Source organism: Somniosus microcephalus, chromosome 19 (assembly GCF_052327205.1).
Source record: "Somniosus microcephalus isolate GS21.2 chromosome 19, FLI_Smic_1.0, whole genome shotgun sequence".
In the NCBI taxonomy this organism is placed as follows: Eukaryota; Metazoa; Chordata; class Chondrichthyes; order Squaliformes; family Somniosidae; genus Somniosus; species Somniosus microcephalus.
The window spans coordinates 40,442,963-40,466,994 of NC_141005.1; positions in this window are offsets into that span (position 1 = coordinate 40,442,963).

The following is a 24,032-nucleotide window of genomic DNA, read 5'->3' on the forward strand; positions in this document are numbered from 1 at the left end:
AGTGTGAGAGAGAGAGAGATTGGGAGCGTGAGAGAGAGAGACTGGGAGTGTGTGAGAGAGAGATTGGGAGTGAGAGAGAGATTGGGAGTGAGAGAGAAAGAGACTGGGAGTGAGAGAGAGAGAGAGATTGGGAGTGTGAGAGAGTGTGATTGGGTGTGTGAGAGAGAGAGAGATTGGGAGTGTGAGAGAGAGAGATTGGGAGTGTGAGAGAGAGAGATTGGGAGTGTGTGAGAGAGAGAGATTGGGAGTGTGAGAGCGAGAGAGATTGGGAGTGTGAGAGAGAGAGATTGGGAGTGTGAGAGCGAGAGAGATTGGGCGTGTGAGAGAGAGAGAGATTGGGAGTGTGAGAGAGAGAGAGAGATTGGGAGTGACAGAGAGAGATTGGGAGTGTGAGAGGGAGAGAGAGAGACTGGGAGCGTGTGAGAGAGAGACTGGGAGTGTGAGAGAGAGAGACTGGGAGCATGAGAGAGAGAGAGAGAGAGACTGGGAGTGTGAGAGAGAGAGAGATTGGGAGTGTGAGAGAGAGAGAGATTGGGAGTGTGAGAGAGAGAGATTGGGAGTGTGAGAGAGAGAGAGTTTGGGAGTGAGAGAGAGAGATTGGGAGTGAGAGAGAGAGACTGGGAGTGTGAGAGAATGAGAGATTGGGAGTGTGAGAGAGAGAGACTGGGAGTGTGTGAGAGAGAGAGAGATTGGGAGTGTGAGAGAGAGAGAGATTGGGAGTGTGTGAGAGAGAGAGATTGGGAGTGTGAGAGAGAGAGAGAGAGCTCCCACTGAGACAGAGAGACAGAGAGAGAGAGAGAGAGAGAGAGAGAAACAGCGAGAGAGGGAACTGTACCCAGAGGGAGAAAGCAACCCGAACCCGAACCCCCGGCCCCGGCACCAGCGGAGCGGAGAGCAGGTGAGAGCCGAAAATCAGCAACAAGTCCCGGGAACGGCAACTCCCAACTTGGGCAGAGTTCGCGGCTGCTCCGAGTAACTCGGGAGAGAGAAACAGCGAGAGAAACAGCGAGAGAGAGAAACAGCGAGAAATAGCGAGAGAGAAACAGCGAGAGAGAGCGCTGAGAGAATCACAGATACACACTGAGACAGAGGCCTGAACCGCGAGACCGGAGACCGGGAGGAGCAGCCCGAACTAGGACAGTAAATAAGAGGCCTGGGGAGGGTGAACCCGAGAACGCGAGGCCCAGAGACCGCGGGATCGGAGACCGGGAGGAGCGGCCCGAACCGGGAAAACGAGTAAGAGGCCTGGGGAGGGCGAACCCGAGACCGCGAGGTCGGAGAACGAGAGGAGCGGCCCGAACCGGGAAAACGAGTAAGAGGCCTGGGGAGGGTGAACCCAAGACCGCGAGGTCCAGAGACCGCGGGAACGGAGACCGGGAGACCAGGGCAGAAAGCAGCCTGGTGAGTCAAAAAACCCGGGGGCCTGAGACCGACACGACGACGCGAAGAGATCCGCCCAGAGCGCGGAAAGCGAATGAGTCCGGGGCACGGAGAGTGGACGAGTTTGGAGCACGGAGAGAGAGAGCGAGTCCGAGACCCGGAGAGCGAGTGAGAGAGTCGGAAGAGGAAAAAAAAAAAAAAAATAAATAAAGCCGGAGAAATAAGTTTTACCTAATTCTACCTAAGTTTCATTTTAGTTAAAATTAGTTCGGAAAAAGTTTAATTTTATTTAAATTTAGCTCGAAAAAAACCTGAAAAAAGAACAACAAACCCGCGAGGAAAAGGAATAGAAACCCGAGAGAAACGATAAACTACCCGAACCAAGAGCCTGTGAGAGAAAGAGAAAGATAAACCTTTAAGAGCAGCTATATCAAAGATGAACCCCTGAAAAACTCCCAATTTTGGACCTAAAAGTGGGCTCAGGTGGAACACGACACAAAAAAGAGAAAAAAAAAAAGTTATCTATCTGAGACAAAAAACAAACGACTACAATGAGCAGGGAAATGATATATCCTGAGCAATGCACAAAAAATAAAGCAAAGGAAAAATACAAGTACACAACACTAAAAAATAACCCAGAGATCCTCTACGTTGACTATACCACACACAAAGGGACTAAGCTGAAGAACAACCTCATATTCTACACCGAATACGTCACCTCCTGGAAGGAGACTTTACAAAAACACTACGCATACGTCTCCAGTGAAGGTATTGGCAGTGGAGGCAGACTGAAAATATGTAAAGATGGAAACCTAGATAAAGATGACCCCCTGCTAACCATAAGCTACTACAACAAAAATAGAAAGATCATGATACAGGGGAATGTGGAAAATCTGGACTCCTTCGAAAAGGAATTCCCCCAGTTGAAAACTAAGGCAGACACAAAGAGGACCAATGGACAGGAAGCAAAAGAGAGTCGAACAGAGGATGATGAGAGCCAAGTGGAGGAAGAAGAAGAGAGACCAGCACAGGAAAACACCTCCCTGTCCATCTCCACCCCCCTCACACCTCTCAACGAAAACAAAATGATGAAAGAGAATCTGGCCAAACTAAAACTTGATTTCAACGAATACAGAGAAACACTGGCCAAGAATTTGAAGGAGGAATTCAAACAGCTAAAAACGGAACACGAGTCCACCATCCACAAACTGAGAAAGACCATAGAGGAGCAAAGAAATGAGATCAAAGAACTCCGTACTCAACAAAACAAAACGAAGGAGACCGTAGAAAGGCTCAGCAGGCAACACAAACCTCTTAAGGTCCAAAAACCTGAGGACACAAAAACACACACAAGGACACAGAACCCGCCGGATGCCACCCCACACGAAGACACACCGAAAGCCACAAACCCCGCTCCAACCAGCCCTCAGTCGAGTCATGCCCAGACTACTGCTACCCAGTCCTCACACACAGGAACACAAAAACCGACAGATACCCCACCAAACGATGACACACCGAAAGCCCCAAACCCCGCTCCTGCCACACAACATATCCCAGAAACCCAGCCAACAACCAGCCACCAGGCGAGTCCTACCCAGACTACTGTTACCCAGTCTGAAAAACCAGCCCCTCAGGCGGTCCTGCTGACCGACTCCAACGGAAAGTTTCTGGACCCCCAGAGGCTGTTCCCAGACCATCAAGTCCTGAAAAAATGGTGCAGCAACACAGACCAAGCAATGAAGATCCTGAACAAAGAATCCCTTGGAAGCCCCAAATGGATTGTGATCCACACAGGCACGAACGACCTACGCACCCTACAGGAAGGCACTGCTAGGGCGGTGAGCAGGATGGCGGAAAAGGCCAGCAGGGAATTCCCCGAGGCGCGGATCGTGATCTCCACACTACTGCCCAGAAAGGACACCCCAGCCTATATAATCCACAACACCAACAGGGAGATCGACACGAGATGTTCTGTCCTCCCCAACGTCTCCCTGGCCCATCATCCAAACATCAACACAAGGGACCTCTATGACGAAATACATCTACTCAAACAGGGGATGTGGGTCTTCGCAAGAAACCTCATAAACACTGCCAAAAGATGCAGCCCTCCCACCCCCTCTACCATTGGGAGCCCAAACAGGACCACCAATGTCCCCCACCCCCCTTTACAAAACCAACAACAGAACCGTGCTTTTATACCTGACCCAAGACCCCCCTCTAGACCACAGACTGTAGACCAAGAACTGAGAAAGATCATGACGATGCTGAACAGCCTGATAGAAAGCCGGAGAAATTATTAATATTGTTATTTATCATTATCATTATTGTTATCTTATCAGTATTATTACTATTATTAGATAGATATATGTGCATGCCTCATGAAATTTATACTAAATCATCATTTAGCATTATAGAAAATAGTGTTTCCACACTCATCCCACAAAATAGGTCCATTTTATTTCGTTTTATTGAACTATATAAATGCGTTCTTTCCACATAAGCTGCTGGAATATCCAGGGCCTCCGCTCCTCAACTTTTGGGATGAAGAGTACAGACCCTGAATTCCTAAAAGCTATAAAAGACATTGATATAATTGTGTTAACAGAAACATGGTGCCAAAAGGACGTGCCGACCCACTGTCCTCCAATGTACCATGAAATCATTGTGCCCTCAGTAAAGAACACTAAAACACGCAAGGGCAGAACCTCCGGGGGAATATTGGTGTGGTATAAGGGAGAACTGGACAAACACACCTCACCGGTAAAACAGGGAAAATCACACGTATGGCTAAAACTAGATAAAAATATAGGAATATCAAAAAAAGATGTTTACTTATGTGCGATCTACATACCTCCAATAGAATCGCCATATTTCAAAGAGGAGTTATTTGATACTCTCCACATGGAAATCAGCCATTTCCAGGCCCAAGGAAAGGTGATAATATGTGGGGACCTAAATGCAAGGACCGGTTGTGAACCTGACTTCATAGACCCACAGGGAAACAACCATGTGTTTGGCCAGACCCCTTTAGATGTCACACCAGCCATCGCAAATCGGAACAACCTTGATCGTGAAATAAATAAAAGCGGTAGGGAGGTAGTGCAACTCTGCCGAGCCTTAGGCCTGTACATAGTTAACGGTAGGTTCAGAGGGGACTCCCTAGGGAGACTCACATACTCCTCAACTCTTGGGTCTAGTGTGGTGGACTATACAATCACTGACCTGGACCCCTGCGATATCAACTCATTCACTGTCAGGCAGCAATCCCCCCTCTCAGACCATAACCAAATAAATATGTACCTTAAACTTTCTGCCCAAACTACAGACACAAAAAAGGAACCCAGTAAGCTCCATAAAATAAACCAGACATACAGATGGGCCCCAGACAGTGGAGAAAAATTCATCACAGCACTAAAGTCACCTGATCTCACAAGTAAAATATCAAAATTTAAAGAAAACCCATACGAGATCACCAGAGATGGTGTAAACATGGCCATAGAGGATATAAATATGATCTTCCATGAGGCAGCTGTAAAAGCCGACCTTGTGAAACAGAAGAGGAAGCGTCACAAAAGACAAAATAAAAATAAGACATGGTTTGACCACGAATGCAAAAATGCCAGAAAAGACCTGAGAAAAATATCAAACCAAAAGCATCGCCAACCAAACAATCCGGACCTACGTACTAGATACAATGAAACCCTCAAAAGATATAAACACACCATTAGGAACAAAACACAAAACTATACCCACAATATACTCGAAGAAATTGAAAACTCCACCAATCCAAAACAATTCTGGGAAATGTGGAATAACCTGAGTACAACACAATTGCAAGCATTACCAATCCAAGATGGCGACATCTGGAGAACACATTTTGAAAACCTCTACAAAGACATCCCAATAAACGAAACAAACCCAAGTCAACATCAGGTCACAGAAAAACTCCACACATTAGAAGCAACAATTAAAGACAACCAAAACCCTCTAGACTCCCCAATCACATGGAAAGAACTGGCCACAAAAACAAAATCTCTCCACCTAAAGAAAGCCTGTGGCCCAGACAACATCAAAAATGAAATGCTCAAGTTCAGCAATATGGAGATGCAGGGTGCGATACTCAAACTATTCAACATCATATTACGCTCAGGCTGTTTTCCCGATATCTGGTGCCAAGGACTAATCTCCCCCATATATAAAAGTGGAAACAAATCAGACCCAAATAACTACCGCGGCATCTGTGTCAACAGTTGTCTAGGGAAGTTATTCTGCAGTATTCTAAATAGTAGATTACTTGATTTTCTTAACAAACATAATATCCTCAGAAAAAACCAAATAGGCTTTCTTCCAAAACACCGCACAGCCGACCATATCTATACCGTTCACACCCTCATTGGAAAACATATACACCAAACAAAAAATGGGAAAATATTCGCCTGTTTCATCGACTTCAAGAAAGCCTTTGACTCTATATGGCACGAAGGGCTCTATTATAAACTTCTTCAGTGTGGAATAGGGGGCAAAGTCTATGACCTTATTAAATCAATGTATCTGAAAAACAAATGCGGGGTCAAAATTGGAGACAAACGCACCGATTTCTTCACCCAGAGAAGAGGCGTCCGGCAGGGCTGCAATTTGAGCCCGACCCTGTTCAACATATACATAAATGAATTAGCAGACATGCTGGAGCAAAGCGAGTCACCAGGTCTCCGTCTCCTGGATGGAGAAGTGAAATCCCTGTTCTATGCGGATGACCTGGTTCTGCTGTCTCCCACAGAACAGGGATTACAGCAACAACTAGACCTACTCGACAAATACTGCCAAAATTGGGCTCTAACAGTAAATCTAAAGAAAACCAACATCATGATTTTTCAAAAAAGGCCCAGATGTCAGGAAAACAAATACCAGTTTACCCTCAGTGATACCACTATAGGACACACTATGAGCTACACCTACCTTGGTCTAACTATTACAGCATCAGGGAGCTTCAGCATAGCAGTGAATGCACTAAAAGAAAAAGCCCGAAGAGCCCTATATGAAATAAAAAGAAAATTCTACAACATCCAAATCCCAATCAAAATCTGGCTCAAAATATTTGACAGCATAATCCTGCCCATTGCACTGTACGGTAGTGAAGTATGGGGCCCGCTAAATCACCAAAGCTACACTAAATGGGAAAAACACACAATAGAAGCCCTACATGCAGAATTCTGCCGAAGCATCCTTCGCACCCAAAGAAAAATGCCAACAAATGCATGCAGAGCCGAACTAGGCAGATACCCACTGATAATAAACATCCAAAAACGAGCACTAAACTTCCTAAATCACCTCAAATCTAGCTCCCCAGACACCCTTCATTTCAAAGCCTTTCAGACCCAAGAGCTAAACCCAGAAAAGAGTCCCCTGAGTCAGCTGCTACTGAAACTAAGTGCTCAGCCGGACCCTGACCAGCCCCAGACCAACACAGCCGTCCAAACACCAATCCGAGTGAACCAAATCATTAAACAATGCAAAGAAACCTACCTGGAACATTGGAACAAAATAACCGAAAGCCAAAGCAGATTAGAATGTTACCGGGCCCTAAAAAGAGAATATAAACTGGCAGACTACCTCACGACCATCAGAGACACAAAACAGAGACAGACCCTCACCAGGTACAGACTAAGCGACCACCAACTGGAAATTGAAAAAGGCAGATACAAGAAATCCTGGCAGCCTAGAGAGAATAGAATATGCGATCAATGTCTGGCTGGCGAGGTTGAAACAGAAATGCATTTCCTCCTAAAATGCGAAAAATTCAACACATCAAGAAACATATTATTCAACAAGCTAAGCCAAACAACCCCAGATTTCAAGGAATTGGATGATCTGTCAAAATTGAGATTAGTCCTAGGAGAAGGAGACAGACCATACCTTGGGGCCAAATATGTAACAACATGTCACAACCTGAGGACTGTTTAAAATTAAGACTGTTTAAAATTAATATTGAACGTACCAAATGAAGTACAAAGACTGTTTAAAATTAATATTGTTTCAAAGTAATATTGTATGTACCCAACAAATGTCAAATCGATTGACACCTACAGAATGTTAGAAAACTGTACCTTTTTGCAATGTAAGCTTTGGCAATATGGTTCTCTGTAAGCTTTCATGCCAATAAAGCATTTGAATTGAACTGAATTGAAAATTGATTGGGAGTGTGAGAGAGAGATTGGGAGTGTCAGAGAGAGAGATTGGGAGTGTGAGAGAGAGAGTGATTGGGAGTGTGAGAGAGAGATTGGGAGTGTCAGAGAGAGAGCCTGGGAGTATGTGAGAGAGAGAGAGATTGGGAGTGTGTGAGAGAGAGAGATTGGGAGTGTGAGAGAGGACAGGATATGCTCTCACTGCAGTCAGGGAGTGGTGGAGACAGAGATGCACTTCCTCACAGCCTGTGGAAAATATCAGGGCATCAGGGAGAATTTCTACCAAAAATTCTCACAAATATGCCCTGAATTCAGAAATTTGAATGACGACCAAAAACTCCCATACCTACTAGGGGAAGAGAGAAACTGTGTAACACTAACGGCACACTATGTTACAGCTTACCATAAACAGAGGGACAACCAGTAAACCTAAGAAAAGAGTATATATAAATTATGCGAATGTATATTTATACACTCAGGGATATATCTGTTTATACACTGTATGAATAGATCTGCGTTTATGTGTTCAACCATGAATGTATTTTGATGCTTTGGTAACATAAGATGTTCCTTATCATGCCAATAAAGCGATTTGAATTGAATTGAATTGAGAGAGAGATTGGGAGTGTGAGAGAGAGAGACTGGGAGTGAGAGAGAGAGAGAGAGATTGGGAGTCTGGGTGAGAGGGATTGGGAGTGTGAGAGATAGAGAGATTGGGAGCGTGAGAGAGAGAGAGAGAGATTGGGAGTGTGAGAGAGAGATTGGGAGTGTGAGAGAGAGAGAGAGATTGGGAGTGTCAGAGAGAGAGATTGGGAGTGTGAGAGAGAGAGAGATTGGGAGTGTCAGAGAGAGAGATTGGGAGTGTGAGAGAGAGAGAGCCTGTGGAAAATATCAGGGCATCGGGGAGAATTTCTACCAAAAATTCTCACACATATGCCCTGAATTCCGAAATCTGAATGACAACCAAAAACTCCCATACCTACTGGGGGAGGAGAGAAGCTGTATAACACTGGCGGCACACTATGTTACAGCTTGCCATGAACAGAGGGACAACCAGTAAACTAAGAAAAGAGCATATATAAATAATGCGAATGTATATTTATACACTCAGGGATATACCTGTTCATACACTGTATGAATAGAACTGCGTTTATGTGTTCAACCATAAATGTATTTTGATGCTTTGGCAACATAAGATGTACCTTATCATGCCAATAAAGTGATTTGAATTTGAATTTGAATTTGACTAGGAGTGTGTGAGAGAGAGAGGGAGAGAGTGGGAGTGTGAGAGTGAGAGAGAGAGAGAGAGAGAGAGAGAGAGACTGGGTGTGAGAGAGAGACTGGGAGTGAGAGAGAGAGAGAGAGAGAGAGACTGGGAGTGAAAGAGAGAGAGAGAGTGTGTGAGAGAGAGAGAGAGAGAGAAAGAGAGAGTCTGGGTCGGGCCCAGAGAGTGAGCGAGGCCGGGGCCTGAGAGTGAGAGCCCGGGGCCGGAGACTGAGGCCCAGAGACCGCGGTGCCTGACAGTGAGCGAGGCCCCAGAAACAGCCCCGGACCCGGAGAGAGAAACAGCGGCCCCGAGACCCAGAGACACCCCGAGAGAAACCACCCGAGAACAGAGAGGGGAAACCGGCACAGCCCAGGAAAATGAGACGGGAACCCGGTGAGTGAGAGAGTCAGAGAGAGAGAGCCCAAAAAATTTGAGAAAGAGGGAAGGGAACCCGGTGAGAGAGAGAGAGAGAGAAACTTTTAAGAGCAGCTGTATCTAAGATGAACCCCTGAAAAACTCTCAATTTTTGGACCTAAAAGTGGGATAAGGTGGAACACGACACACAAAAAAAACGTTATCTAGGTACAACAAAAACAAACGACTGCAATGACACAGAGCAGGGAAGTGATATATCCTGAGCATTGCAAAAGTGCAAAGGCAAAGGATAAACACAAGGATAAAACACTACAAAATAACCCAGAGGTCCTCTACGTTGACTATGCCAATCAGAAAGGGACTAGGAAGAAGAACAACCTCCTATTCTACACTGACTCCGTTCCCTCATGGAAGGATACTTTATGCAAAAACTACGCACACGTCTTCAGTGAAGGTATTGGCAAGGGAGGCAGACTGAAAATATGTAAAGATGGAAATCTAGATAAAGATGACCCCCTGCTAACTATAAGCTACTATAACAACAAAGGAAAGATCATGATACAGGGGAATGTAGAAAATTTGGACTCCTTTGAAAAGGAATTCCCCCGGTTGAAAGCTAAGGCAGGCGCAAAGAGGACCTATGGAAATGAGGCAAAAGAGAGCCCAACAGAGGATGAAGAGAGCCAAGCAGAGGAAGAAGAAGAGAGTCCAGCAGAGACACACACCTCCCTGGCCATCTCTACCCTGGCCATCTCTACCCCTCCCACACCTCTCAGCGCAAACCAACTGCTGAAGGAGAGTCTGTCCAAGCTAGAACTCGATTTCAATGAATACAGGGAAACACAGGCCAAGAAATCGAAGGAGGAGCTCAAACAGCTGAAAACGGAAAACGAGTCCACCATCCACGAGTTGAGAGAGATCGTGGAGGGGCAAAGAAATTAGATCAAAGAAATCCGTTCTCAGCTAAACAGAATGAAGGAGGCCGTAGAAAGGCAGAAAAATGAACTCAGCAGGCAACACAAACCCCTTAAGGTCCAACAACCGGCTGACACAAAAACAACACACGCAGGGACACAGAACCTGTTGGATGTCCCCCCACACGAGGATGCCACACCCTCTTTGCCTTGCGACCAGAACAGGAACACACCGCAGGTCCCAAACCCCCCTCCTGTCACACAGCCTACCCCAGCAACTCAGTCAAAAACCAGCCCTCAGTTGAGTCCTGCCCAGACTACTGCTACCCAGTCTGAAAAGCCAGCCCCTCAGGCGGTCCTGCTGACCGACTCCAACGGGAAGTTTTTGGACCCCCAGAGGATGTTCCCAGGTCAGCAAGTCCTGAAAAAACGGTGCAGCACCACAGGCCAGGCAATGAAGATCCTGAACAAAGAAACCCTTGGAAGCCCAAAATGGCTTGTGATCCACACAGGCACAAACGACCTGCACACCCTACATGAAGGCACTGCTAGAGCAGTGAGCAGGATGGTGGAGAAGGCCAGCAAGGAATTCCCCGATGCGCGGATTGTGATCTCCACTCTACTGCCCAGAGAGGACACCCTAGCCTATGTAATCCACAACACCAACAGGGAGATCGACATGGGATGTGCTGCCCTCCCCAACGTCCACCTGGCCCCCCACCCAAACACCAACACAGGGGACCTCTATGACGGATTACATCTACTCAAACAGCGGGTGTGGATCTTCGCAAAAAACCTCATAAACACTGCCAAAGGACGCACCCCTCCCACCCCCTCTACCAATGGGAGCCCGAACCCAAACAGGACCACCACTGTCCCCCACCCCCCTATACAAAACCAGCAACAGAACCGTGCTATTGTACCTGACCCCAGACCCCCCCTTAGACCACAGGCGACTGTAAACCAAGAACTGAGAAAGATCATGACGATGATAAGCACCCTGATGGAAAACAGGACAGGAATGTACTAAATTATTATTATTGTTATATTACTATTATTAGGTAGCAGTATGTGCATGCCTTATGGAATTTATACTAAATTGTCATTTAGCATTGTACATCTATAGAAACTAGTGTTTTCACACCCGTCCCACAAAATAGGTCCATTTTACTTTGTTTTTGAACTATATAGATGCGTTCTTTCCACATAAGCTGCTGGAATATCCAGGGTCTCCGCTCCTCAACTTTTGGGCTGAAGAGTACAGACCCTGAATTCCTAAAATCTATAAAAGACATTGATATAATTGTGTTAACAGAAACATGGTGTCAAAAGGATGTGCCCACCCACTGTCCTCCAATGTACCATGAAATCATTGTGCCCTCAGTAAAGAACACTAAGATACGCAAGGGCAGAACCTCCGGGGGAATCTTGGTGTGGTATAAAGGAGAATTGGACAAACACATCTCACCGGTAAAACAGGGGAAATCACATGTATGGCTAAAATTAGATAAAAATATAGGAATAGCTAAAAAAGATGTCTACTTATGTGCGATCTACATACCTCCAATAGAATCGCCATATTTTGAAGAGGAGTTATTTGAAACTCTCCACATGGAAATCAGCCATTTCCAGGCCCAAGGAAAGGTGCTACTATGTGGGGACCTAAATGCAAGGACCGGATGTGAACCTGACTTCATAAACCCACAGGGCAACAACCATGTGTTTGGCCAGACCCCTTTACATGTCACACCAGCCATCACAAATCGGAACAACCTTGACTGTGAAATAAATAGAAGCGGCAGGGAGGTAGTGCAACTCTGCCGAGCCTTAGGCCTGTACATAGTTAACGGTAGGTTCAGAGGGGACTCCTTAGGGAGACTCACATATTCCTCAACTCTTGGGTCTAGTGTGGTGGATTATACAATCACTGACATGGACCCCTGCGATATCAACGCATTCACTGTCAGGCAGCAATCCCCCCTCTCAGACCATAACCAAATAAATGTGTACCTTAAACTTTCTGCCCAAACTACAGACACAAAAAAGGAACCCAGTAAGCTCCATAAACTAAACCAGACATACAGATGGGCCCCAGACAGTGGAGATAAATTCATCACAGCACTAAATTCACCTGATCTCACAAGTAAAATATCAAAATTTAAAGAAAATCTATATGAGATCACCAGAGATGGTGTAAACATGGCCATAGATGATATTAATATGATCTTCCATGAGGCAGCTGTAAAAGCCAACCTTGTGAAACAGAAGAGGAAACGTTACAAAAGACAAAAAAATGAGAAATGGTTTGATCACGAATGCAAAAATGCCAGAAAAGACCCGAGAAAAATATCAAACCAAAAGCATCGCCAACCAAACAACCCAGACCTGCGTATTAGATACAATGAGACCCTCAAAAGATATAAACACACCATTAGGAACAAAACACAAAATTATACCCACAAAAGGCTTGAAGAAATTGAAAACTCCATTAATCAAAATCAATTCTGGGATATGTGGAATAACCTGAGTACAACACAATTACAAGCATTACCAATCCAAGATGGTGACATCTGGAGAACACATTTTGAAAACCTCTACAAAGACATCCCAGTAAACGAAACAAACTCAAGTCAACATCATGTCACAGAAAAACTCCACACATTAGAAGCAACAATTAAAGACAACCAAAACCCTCTGGACTCCCCAATCACTTGGAAAGAACTGGCCACAAAAACAAAATCTCTCCACCTAAAGAAAGCCTGTGGTCCAGACAACATCAAAAATGAAATGCTCAAGTTCAGCACTATGGAGATGCAGGGTGCTGTACTCAAGTTATTCAACATCATATTACGTTCAGGCTGTTTTCCCGATATCTGGTGCCAAGGACTCATCTCTCCCATATATAAAAGTGGAAACAAATCAGACCCAAATAACTACCGTGGCATCTGTGTCAACAGTTGTCTAGGGAAGTTATTCTGCAGTATTCTAAATAGTAGATTACTGGATTTTCTTAACAAACATAATATCCTTAGAAAAAATCAAATAGGCTTTCTTCCAAATCACCGCACCACCGACCATATCTATACCCTTCACACTCTCATTGAAAAACATATACAGCAAACAAAAAATGGGAAAATATTCGCTTGTTTCATTGACTTCAAGAAAGCTTTTGACTCTATTTGGCACGAAGGGCTCTATTACAAACTTCTTCAGTGTGGAATAGGGGGCAAAGTCTATGACCTTATTAAATCGATGTATCTGAAAAATAAATGCAGTGTCAAAATTGGAGACAAACGCACCGGTTTCTTCACCCAGAGAAGAGGCGTCCGGCAGGGTTGCAATTTGAGCCCGACCCTGTTCAACATATACATAAATGAGTTAGCAGACATGCTGGAGCAAAGCGAGTCACCGGGTCTCTGTCTCCTGGATGGGGAAGTGAAATCCCTGTTCTATGTGGACGACCTGGTTCTGCTGTCTCCCACAGAACAGGGATTACAGCAAAATTTAGACCTACTCGACAAATACTGCCAAAATTGGGCCCTGACAGTAAATCTAAAGAAAACCAACATCATGATTTTTCAAAAAAGGCCCAGATGTCAGGAAAACAAATACCAGTTTACTCTCAGTGATACCATCATAGGACACACTATGAGCTACACTTACCTTGGTCTAACCATTACAGCATCAGGGAGCTTCAGCATAGCAGTGAGTGCACTAAAAGAAAAAGCCCGAAGAGCCCTATATGCAATAAAAAGAAAATTCTACAACATCCAAATTCCAATCAAAATCTGGCTCAAAATATTTGATAGTATAATCCTGCCCATTGCGCTGTATGGTAGTGAAGTATGGGGCCCACTCAATCACCATAGCTACACTAAATGGGAAAAACACACAATAGAAGCCCTACATGCAGAATTTTACCAAAGCATTCTTCGCACCCAAAGGAAAACACCAACAAATGCATGCAGAGCCGAACTAGGCAGATACCCACTGATAATAAACATCCAAAAACGAGCACTAAACTTTCTAAATCACCTCAAATCTAGTTCCCCAGACACCCTTCATTTTAAAGCCCTCCAGACCCAAGAGCTGAACCCAGAAATGAGTCCCCTGAGTCAGTTGTTACTGAAACTAAGTACTCCTACCCAGCCGGACCCTGACCAGTCCCAGACCAACACTGCTCTCCAAACACCAATCCGAGTGAACCAAATCATTAAACAATGCAAAGAAACCTACCTGGAACATTGGAACAAAATAACCAAAAGCCAAAGCAGATTAGAATGCTACCGTGCCCTAAAAAGAGAATATAAACTGGCAGACTATCTCTCGACCATCAGAGACACAAAACAGAGACAGACCCTCACCAGATACAGACTAAGCGACCACCAACTGGCAATTGAAAAAGGAAGATACAAGAAATCCTGGCAACCTAAAGAAAATAGAATATGTGATCACTGTCGGGCCGGCGAGGTTGAGACAGAGGTGCACTTCCTCCTAAAATGCGAAAAATTCAACAAAACAAGAAACATATATTTTGACAAGCTCAGCGTTACAACCCCAGATTTCAAAGAATTGGATGACCTGTCAAAATTAAGAATAGTCCTGGGGGAAGGAGACAGAACAAATCTTGGTGCCCAATATGTAACAACATGTCACAACCTGAGGAACAGTGAGTGACTAACGAGCACACCAATAGCATATATACTCTAAAAATGTTTAAATCAATACCGAATGTACCCAACGACTGTTTAAATTAATACTGAATGTGCCCAACGAGGGTCAACGACTGTTTAAATTAATACTGTCTGTACCTAACGAAGGTCAAAATTGTTTGACACCTACAGAATGTTAAAAACCTGTACTTTTGTTATGTAAGCTTTGGCAATATGGTTCCCTGTAAACTTTCATGCAAATAAAGCATTTGAATTTGAATTTGAATTTGAATTTTGAGAGAGACTGGGAGTGAGAGAGAGAGACTGGGAGTGTGTGAGAGAGAGAGAGAGTGGGAGTGTGTGTGTGTGTGAGAGAGAGAGAGAGAGAGAGAGACTGGGAGTGTGAGAGAGAGAGAGATTGGGAGTGTGAGAGAGAGAGAGATTGGGAGTGTGAGAGAGAGAGATTGGGAGTGTGAGAGAGAGAGATTGGGAGTGTGAGAGAGAGAGAGATTGGGAGTGTCAGAGAGATTGGGAGTGTGTGAGAGAGAGAGATTGGGAGTGTCAGAGAGAGAGATTGGGAGTGTGAGAGAGAGAGAGATTGGGAGTGTGAGAGAGAGAGAGATTGGGAGTGTGAGAGAGAGAGAGATTGGGAGTGTGAGAGAGAGAGACTGGGAGTGAGAGAGAGAGAGATTGGGAGTGTGTGAGAGAGAGAGATTGGGAGTGTGTGAGAGAGGGGGATTGGGAGTGTGAGAGAGAGAGATTGGGAGTGTGAGAGAGAGAGATTGGGAGCGTGAGAGAGAGAGAGAGATTGGAAGTGTGAGAGACAGATTGGGAGTGTGAGAGAGAGAGAGAGATTGGGAGTGTCAGAGAGAGAGATTGGGAGTGTGACAGAGAGAGAGATTGGGAGTGTCAAAGAGAGAGATTGGGAGTGTGAGAGAGAGAGAGAGACAAGGAGTGTGTGAGAGAGACAGGGAGAGAGTGGGAGTGTGAGAGAGAGAGAGAGAGAGAGACTGGGTGTGAGAGAGATACTGGGAGTGAGAGAGAGAGAGAGAGACTGGGAGTGAGAGAGAGAGAGAGTGTGAGAGAGAGAGAGAGAGACTGGGAGTGAGAGATAGAGACTGGGAGTGTGAGAGAGAGAGAGAGTGGGAGTGTGTGTGTGAGAGAGAGAGAGAGAGACTGGGAGTGTGAGAGAGAGAGAGATTGGGAGTGTGAGAGAGAGAGATTGGGAGTGTGAGAGAGAGATTGGGAGTGTGAGAGAGAGAGATTGGGAGTGTGAGAGAGAGAGATTGGGAGTGTGAGAGAGACTGGGAGTGTGTGAGAGCGAGGGGTGAGAGAGAGAGAGATTGGAAGTGTGAGAGAGAGAGATTGGGAATGTGAGAGAGAGAGAGATTGGGAGTGTGTGAGAGAGAGAGATTGGGAGTGTGAGAGAGAGAGAGAGAGACTGGGAGTGTGTGAGAGAGAGAGAGACTGGGAGCGTGAGAGAGAGAGAGAGAGACTGGGAGTGTGAGAGAGAGAGACTGGGAGTGTGAGAGAGAGAGAGAGGGAGAGTGGTGAGAGAGAGAGAGAGAGTGGGAGTGTGTGAGAGAGAGAGATTGGGAGTGTCAGAGAGAGAGATTGGGAGTGTGAGAGAGAGAGAGATTGGGAGTGTCAGAGAGAGAGATTGGGAGTGTGAGAGAGAGAGAGATTGGGAGTGTGAGAGAGAGAGAGAGATTGGGAGTGTGAGAGAGAGAGAGAGATTGGGAGTGAGAGAGAGAGAGAGATTGGGAGTGAGAGAGAGAGAGACTGGGAGTGAGAGAGAGAGAGATTGGGAGTGTGTGAGAGAGAGGGATTGGGAGTGTGAGAGAGAGAGATTGGGAGTGTGAGAGAGAGAGATTGGGAGTGTGAGTGAGAGGGATTGGGAGTGAGAGAGAGAGAGATTGGGAGCGTGAGAGAGAGAGAGAGATTGGGAGTGTGAGAGACAGATTGGGAGTGTGAGAGAGAGAGAGAGATTGGGAGTGTCAGAGAGAGAGATTGGGAGTGTGACAGAGAGAGAGATTGGGAGTGTCAAAGAGAGAGATTGGGAGTATGAGAGAGAGAGAGACAAGGAGTGTGTGAGAGAGACAGGGAGAGAGTGGGAGTGTGAGAGAGAGAGAGAGAGAGAGAGAGACTGGGTGTGAGAGAGATACTGGGAGTGAGAGAGAGAGAGAGACTGGGAGTGAGAGAGAGAGAGTGTGAGAGAGAGAGAGAGAGAGAGAGAGACTGGGAGTGAGAGAGAGAGACTGGGAGTGTGAGAGAGAGAGAGAGTGGGAGTGTGTGTGTGAGAGAGAGAGAGAGAGACTGGGAGTGTGAGAGAGAGAGAGATTGGGAGTGTGAGAGAGAGAGAGATTGGGAGTGTGAGAGAGAGATTGGGAGTGTGAGAGAGAGAGATTGGGAGTGAGAGAGAGAGACTGGGAGTGTGAGAGAGACTGGGAGTGTGTGAGAGCGAGATTGGGAGTGAAAGAGAGAGAGATTGGGAGTTTGAGAGAGAGAGATTGGAAGTGTGAGAGAGAGAGAGATTGGGAGTGGTTGAGAGAGAGAGATTGGGAGTGTGAGAGAGAGAGAGAGAGAGACTGGGAGTGTGTGAGAGAGAGAGAGACTGGGAGCGTGTGAGAGAGAGAGAGGGAGAGACTGGGCGTGTGAGAGAGAGAGACTGGGAGTGTGAGAGAGAGAGAGAGGGAGAGTGGTGAGAGAGAGGGAGAGAGTGGGAGTGTGTGAGTGAGAGAGAGAGAGAGAATGGGAGTGTGAGAGAGAGAGACTGGGAGTGTGTGCGAGAGAGAGGGAGAGAGTGGGAGTGTGAGAGAGAGAGAGAGAGAGACTGGGAGTGAGAGAGAGACTGGGAGTGAGAGAGAGAGAGACTGGGAGTGAGAGAGAGAGAGAGTGTGAGAGAGAGAGAGAGAGAGAGAGAGAGAGAGACTGGGAGTGAGAGAGAGAGAGAGAGAGAGAGTGCCTGGGATTGAGTGAGAGAGAGAGAGTGGGAGTGTGTGTGAGAGAGAGAGAGAGAGAGAGACTGGGAGTGAGAGAGAGAGACGGAGCGTGAGAGACAGAGAGAGAGAGACTGGGAGTGTGAGAGAGGGAGAGATTGGGAGTGAGAGGGAGAGAGATTGGGAGTGTGAGTGAGAGATTGGGAGTGTGACAGAGATTGGGAGTGTGAGAGAGAGAGAGATTGGGAGTGTGAGTGAGAGAGAGATTGGGAGTGTGAGAGAGATTGGGAGTGTGAGAGAGAGAGAGATTGGGAGTGTGAGAGAGAGAGAGATTGGGAGTGAGAGAGAGAGAGATTGGGAGTGTGTGAGAGAGAGAGATTGGGGGTGTGTGAGAGAGAGATTGGGAGTGTGTGAGAGAGAGATTGGGAGTGTGAGAGAGAGAGATTGGGAGTGTGAGAGAGAGAGAGATTGGGAGTGTCAGAGAGAGCGATTGGGATTGTGAGAGAGAGAGAGATTGGGATTGTGAGATAGAGAGAGATTGGGAGTGTGAGAGTGAGATTTGGAATGCGAGAGAGAGAGAGATTGGGAGTGTGAGAGAGAGACTGGGAGTGAGAGAGAGAGAGATTGGGAGTGTGTGAGAGAGAGAGATTGGGAGTGTGAGAGAGAGATTGGGAGTGTGAGAGAGAGAGATTGGGAGTGTGAGAGAGAGAGAGAGATTGGGAGTGTGAGAGAGAGAGTGATTGGGAGTGTGAGTGAGAGGGATTGGGAGTGTGAGAGAGAGAGAAATTGGGAGCGTGAGAGACAGAGAGAGATTGGGAGTGTGAGAGAGATTGGGAGTGTGAGAGAGAGAGAAAGATTGGGAGTGTCAGAGAGAGAGATTGGGAGTGTGAGAGAGAGATTGGGACTGTCAGAGAGAGAGATTGGGAGTGTGAGAGAGAGAGAGAGACTAGGAGTGTGTGAGAGAGAGAGGGAGAGAGTGGGTGTGTGAGAGAGAGAGAGAGAGAGACTGGGTGTGAGAGCGAGACTGGGAGTGAGAGAGGGAGAGAGAGACTGGGAGTGAGAGAGAGAGAGAGAGAGTGTGAGAGAGAGACTGGGAGTGAGAGAGAGAGACTTGGAGTGTGTGAGAGAGAGAGAGAGTGGGAGTGTGTGTGTGTGTGAGAGAGAGAGAGAGAGAGAGAGACTGGGAGTGTGAGAGAGAGAGAGATTGGGAGTGTGAGAGAGATTGGGAGTGTGAGAGAGAGAGATTGGGAGTGAGAGAGAGAGATTGGGAGTGTGAGAGAGATTGGGAGTGTGAGAGAGATTGGGAGTGTGAGAGAGAGAGTGATTGGGAGTGTGAGAGAGAGAGACTGGGAGTGTGCGAGAGAGATTGGGAGTGAGAGAGAGAGAGATTGGGAGTGTGAGAGAGAGAGATTGGGAGTGTGAGAGAGAGAGAGATTGGAAGTGTGTGAGAGAGAGCGAGATTGGGAGTGTGAGAGAGAGAGATTGGGAGTGTGAGAGAGAGAGAGATTGGGAGTGTGAGAGAGAGAGAGAGATTGGGAGTGTCAGAGAGATTGGGAGTGTGAGAGAGAGAGATTGGGAGTGTGAGAGAGAGAGAGATTGGGAGTGTGAGAGAAAGAGATTGGGAGTGTGAGAGAGAGAGAGACTCGGAGTGTGTGAGAGAGAGAGGGAGAGAGTGGGAGTGTGTGAGAGAGAGAGAGAGAACGGGGAGTGAGCGAGAGTCTGGGAGTGAGAGGGAGAGAGACTGGGAGTGAGAGAGAGGGAGTGTGTGTGAGAGAGAGAGAGAGAGAGACTGGGAGTCTGTGAGAGAGAGTGGGAGTGTGTGTGATAGAGAGAGAGAGAGAGAGAGTGAGAGAGACTGGGAGTGTGAGAGAGAGATTGGGAGTGTGAGAGAGAGAGATTGGGAGTGTGAGAGAGAGATTGGGAGTGTGAGAGAGAGAGACTGTGAGTGAGAGAGAGAGTGAGACTGGGAGTGTGAGAGAGAGAGAGATTGGGAGTGAGAGAGAGAGAGGTCAAAATTGGAGACAAACGCACCGATTTCTTCACCCAGAGAAGAGGCGTCCGGCAGGGCTGCAATTTGAGCCCGACCCTGTTCAACATATACATAAATGAATTAGCAGACATGCTGGAGCAAAGCGAGTCACCAGGTCTCCGTCTCCTGGATGGAGAAGTGAAATCCCTGTTCTATGCGGACGACCTGGTTCTGCTGTCTCCCACAGAACAGGGATTACAGCAACAACTAGACCTACTCGACAAATACTGCCAAAATTGGGCTCTAACAGTAAATCTAAAGAAAACCAACATCATGATTTTTCAAAAAAGGCCCAGATGTCAGGAAAACAAATACCAGTTTACCCTCAGTGATACCACTATAGGACACACTATGAGCTACACCTACCTTGGTCTAACTATTACAGCATCAGGGAGCTTCAGCATAGCAGTGAATGCACTAAAAGAAAAAGCCCGAAGAGCCCTATATGCAATAAAAAGAAAATTCTACAACATCCAAATCCCAATCAAAATCTGGCTCAAAATATTTGACAGCATAATCCTGCCCATTGCACTGTACGGTAGTGAAGTATGGGGCCCGCTAAATCACCAAAGCTACACTAAATGGGAAAAACACACAATAGAAGCCCTACATGCAGAATTCTGCCGAAGCATCCTTCGCATCCAAAGAAAAACGCCAACAAATGCATGCAGAGCCGAACTAGGCAGATACCCACTGATAATAAACATCCAAAAACGAGCACTAAACTTCCTAAATCACCTCAAATCTAGCTCCCCAGACACCCTTCATTTCAAAGCCTTTCAGACCCAAGAGCTAAACCCAGAAAAGAGTCCCCTGAGTCAGCTGCTACTGAAACTAAGTACTCAGCCGGACCCTGACCAGCCCCAGACCAACACAGCCGTCCAAACACCAATCCGAGTGAACCAAATCATTAAACAATGCAAAGAAACCTACCTGGAACATTGGAACAAAATAACCGAAAGCCAAAGCAGATTAGAATGTTACCGGGCCCTAAAAAGAGAATATAAACTGGCAGACTACCTCACGACCATCAGAGACACAAAACAGAGACAGACCCTCACAAGGTACAGACTAAGCGACCATCAACTGGAAATTGAAAAAGGCAGATACAAGAAATCCTGGCAGCCTAGAGAGAATAGAATATGCGATCAATGTCTGGCCGGCGAGGTTGAAACAGAAATGCATTTCCTCCTAAAATGCGAAAAATTCAACACATCAAGAAACATATTATTCAACAAGCTAAGCCAAACAACCCCAGATTTCAAAGAACTGGATGACCTGTCAAAATTGAGATTAGTCCTGGGAGAAGGAGACAGACCATACCTTGGGGCCAAATAAGTAACAACATGTCACAACCTGAGGACTGTTTAAAATTAAGACTGTTTAAAATTAATATTGAACGTACCAAATGAAGTAGAAAGACTGTTTAAAATTAATATTGTTTAAAAGTAATATTGTATGTACCCAACAAATGTCAAATCGATTGACACCTACAGAATGTTGGAAAACTGTACCTTTTTGCTATGTAAGCTTTGGCAATATGGTTCTCTGTAAACTTTCATGCCAATAAAGCATTTGAATTGGAATTGGAATTGGAGAGAGAGATTGGGAGTGTGAGAGAGAGAGATTGGGAGTGTGAGAGAGAGAGAGATTGGGAGTGTGAGAGAGAGAGAGAGATTGGGAGTGAGAGAGAGAGATTGGGAGTGTCATAGAGAGAGATTGGGAGTGTGAGCGAGAGAGAGAGAGACTAGGAGTGTGTGCGAGAGAGAGAGAGAGAGACTGGGAGTGAGAGAGAGAGAGAGAGAGTGTGTGTGTGAGAGAGAGAGACTGGGAGACTGAGAGAGAGAGAGAGAGACTGGGAGTGTGTGAGAGAGAGAGAGAGAGTGGGAGTTTGTGTGTGAGAGAGTGACCAGCCCCAGACCAACACAGCCGTCCAAACACCAATCCGAGTGAACCAAATCATTAAAAAATGCAAAGAAACCTACCTGGAACATTGGAACAAAATAACCGAAAGCCAAAGCAGATTAGAATGTTACTGGGCCCTAAAAAGAGAATATAAACTGGCAAACTACCTCACGACCATCAGAGACACAAAACAGAGACAGACCCTCACCAGGTACAGACTAAGCGACCAACAACTGGAAATTGAAAAAGGCAGATACAAGAAATCCTGGCAGCCTAGAGAGAATAGAATATGCGATCAATGTCTGGCTGGCGAGGTTGAAACAGAAATGCATTTCCTCCTAAAATGCGAAAAATTCAACACATCAAGAAACATATTATTCAACAAGCTAAGCCAAACAACCCCAGATTTCAAGGAATTGGATGATCTGTCAAAATTGAGATTAGTCTTAGGAGAAGGAGACAGACCATACCTTGGGGCCAAATATGTAACAACATGTCACAACCTGAGGACTGTTTAAAATTAAGACTGTTTAAAATTAATATTGAACGTACCAAATGAAGTACAAAGACTGTTTAAAATTAATATTGTTTAAAAGTAATATTGTATGTACCCAACAAATGTCAAATCGATTGACACCTACAGAATGTTAGAAAACTGTACCTTTTTGCAATGTAAGCTTTGGCAATATGGTTCTCTGTAAACTTTCATGCCAATAAAGCATTTGAATTGAATGAATTGAATTGAATTGAATTGAATTGAATTGAATTGAATTGAGAGAGAGATTGGGAGTGTGAGAGAGAGATTGGGAGTGTGAGAGAGAGAGATTGCGAGTGTGAGAGAGATTGGGAGTATGAGAGAGATTGGGAATGTGAGAGAGAGAGATTGGGAGTGTGAGAGAGAGATTGGGAGTGTGAGAGAGAGACTGGGAGTGAGAGAGAGAGAGAGAGTGTGAGAGAGAGAGAGAGAGAGACTGGGAGTGAGAGAGAGAGAGAGAGAGAGAGTGACTGGGATTGAGTGAGAGAGAGAGAGAGTGGGAGTGTGTGTGAGAGAGAGAGAGAGAGACTGGGAGTGAGAGAGAGAGATGGAGCGTGAGAGAGAGAGAGAGAGAGACTGGGAGTGTGAGAGAGAGAGAGATTGGGAGTGAGAGGGAGAGAGATTGGGAGTGTGAGTGAGAGATTGGGAGTGTGACAGAGATTGGGAGTGTGAGAGAGAGAGAGATTGGGAGTGTGAGAGAGATTGGGAGTGTGAGAGAGAGAGAGATTGGGAGTGTGAGAGAGAGAGAGATTGGGAGTGAGGGAGAGATTGGGAGTGTGTGAGAGAGAGAGATTGGGGGTGTGTGAGAGAGAGATTGGGAGTGTGTGAGAGAGAGATTGGGAGTGTGAGAGAGAGAGATTGGGAGTGTGAGAGAGAGAGATTGGGAGTGTGAGAGAGAGAGAGAGATTGGGAGTGTCAGAGAGAGAGATTGGGAGTGTGAGAGAGAGAGTGATTGGGAGTGTCAGAGAGAGAGATTGGGAGTGTGAGAGAGAGAGAGATTGGGATTGTGAGAGAGAGAGAGAGATTGGGAGTGTGAGAGCGAGATTTGGAGTGTGAGAGAGAGAGAGATTGGGAGTGTGAGAGAGAGAGACTGGGAGTGAGAGAGAGAGAGAGATTGGGAGTGCGTGAGAGAGAGAGATTGGGAGTGTGAGAGAGAGAGATTGGGAGTGTGAGAGAGAGAGATTGGGAGTGTGAGAGAGAGAGAGAGATTGGGAGAGTGAGAGAGAGAGAGAGATTGGGAGTGTGAGTGAGAGGGATTGGGAGTGTGAGAGAGAGAGACTGGGAGTGAGAGAGAGAGAGAGATTGGGAGTGCGTGAGAGAGAGAGATTGGGAGTGTGAGTGAGAGAGATTGGGAGTGTGAGAGAGAGAGATTGGGAGTGTGAGAGAGAGAGATTGGGAGTGTGAGAGAGAGAGAGAGATTGGGAGAGTGAGAGAGAGAGAGAGATTGGGAGTGTGAGTGAGAGGGGTTGGGAGTGTGAGAGAGAGAGAGATTGGGAGCGTGAGAGACAGAGAGAGATTGGGAGTGTCAGAGAGAGATTGGGAGTGTGAGAGAGAGAGAGAGACTAGGAGTGTGTGAGAGAGAGAGGGAGAGAGTGAGAGTGTGAGAGAGAGAGACAGAGAGAGAGAGAGACTGGGTGTGAGAGAGACTGGGAGTGAGAGAGAGAGAGAGAGACTGGGAGTGAGAGAGAGAGAGAGAGTGTTTGAGAGAGAGAGAGAGAGAGACTGGGAGTGAGAGAGAGAGAGACTGGGAGTGTGTGAGAGAGAGAGAGTGGGAGTGTGTGTGTGTGAGAGGGAGAGAGAGAGAGAGAGAGAATGGGAGTGTGAGAGAGAGAGAGATTGGGAGTGTGAGAGAGA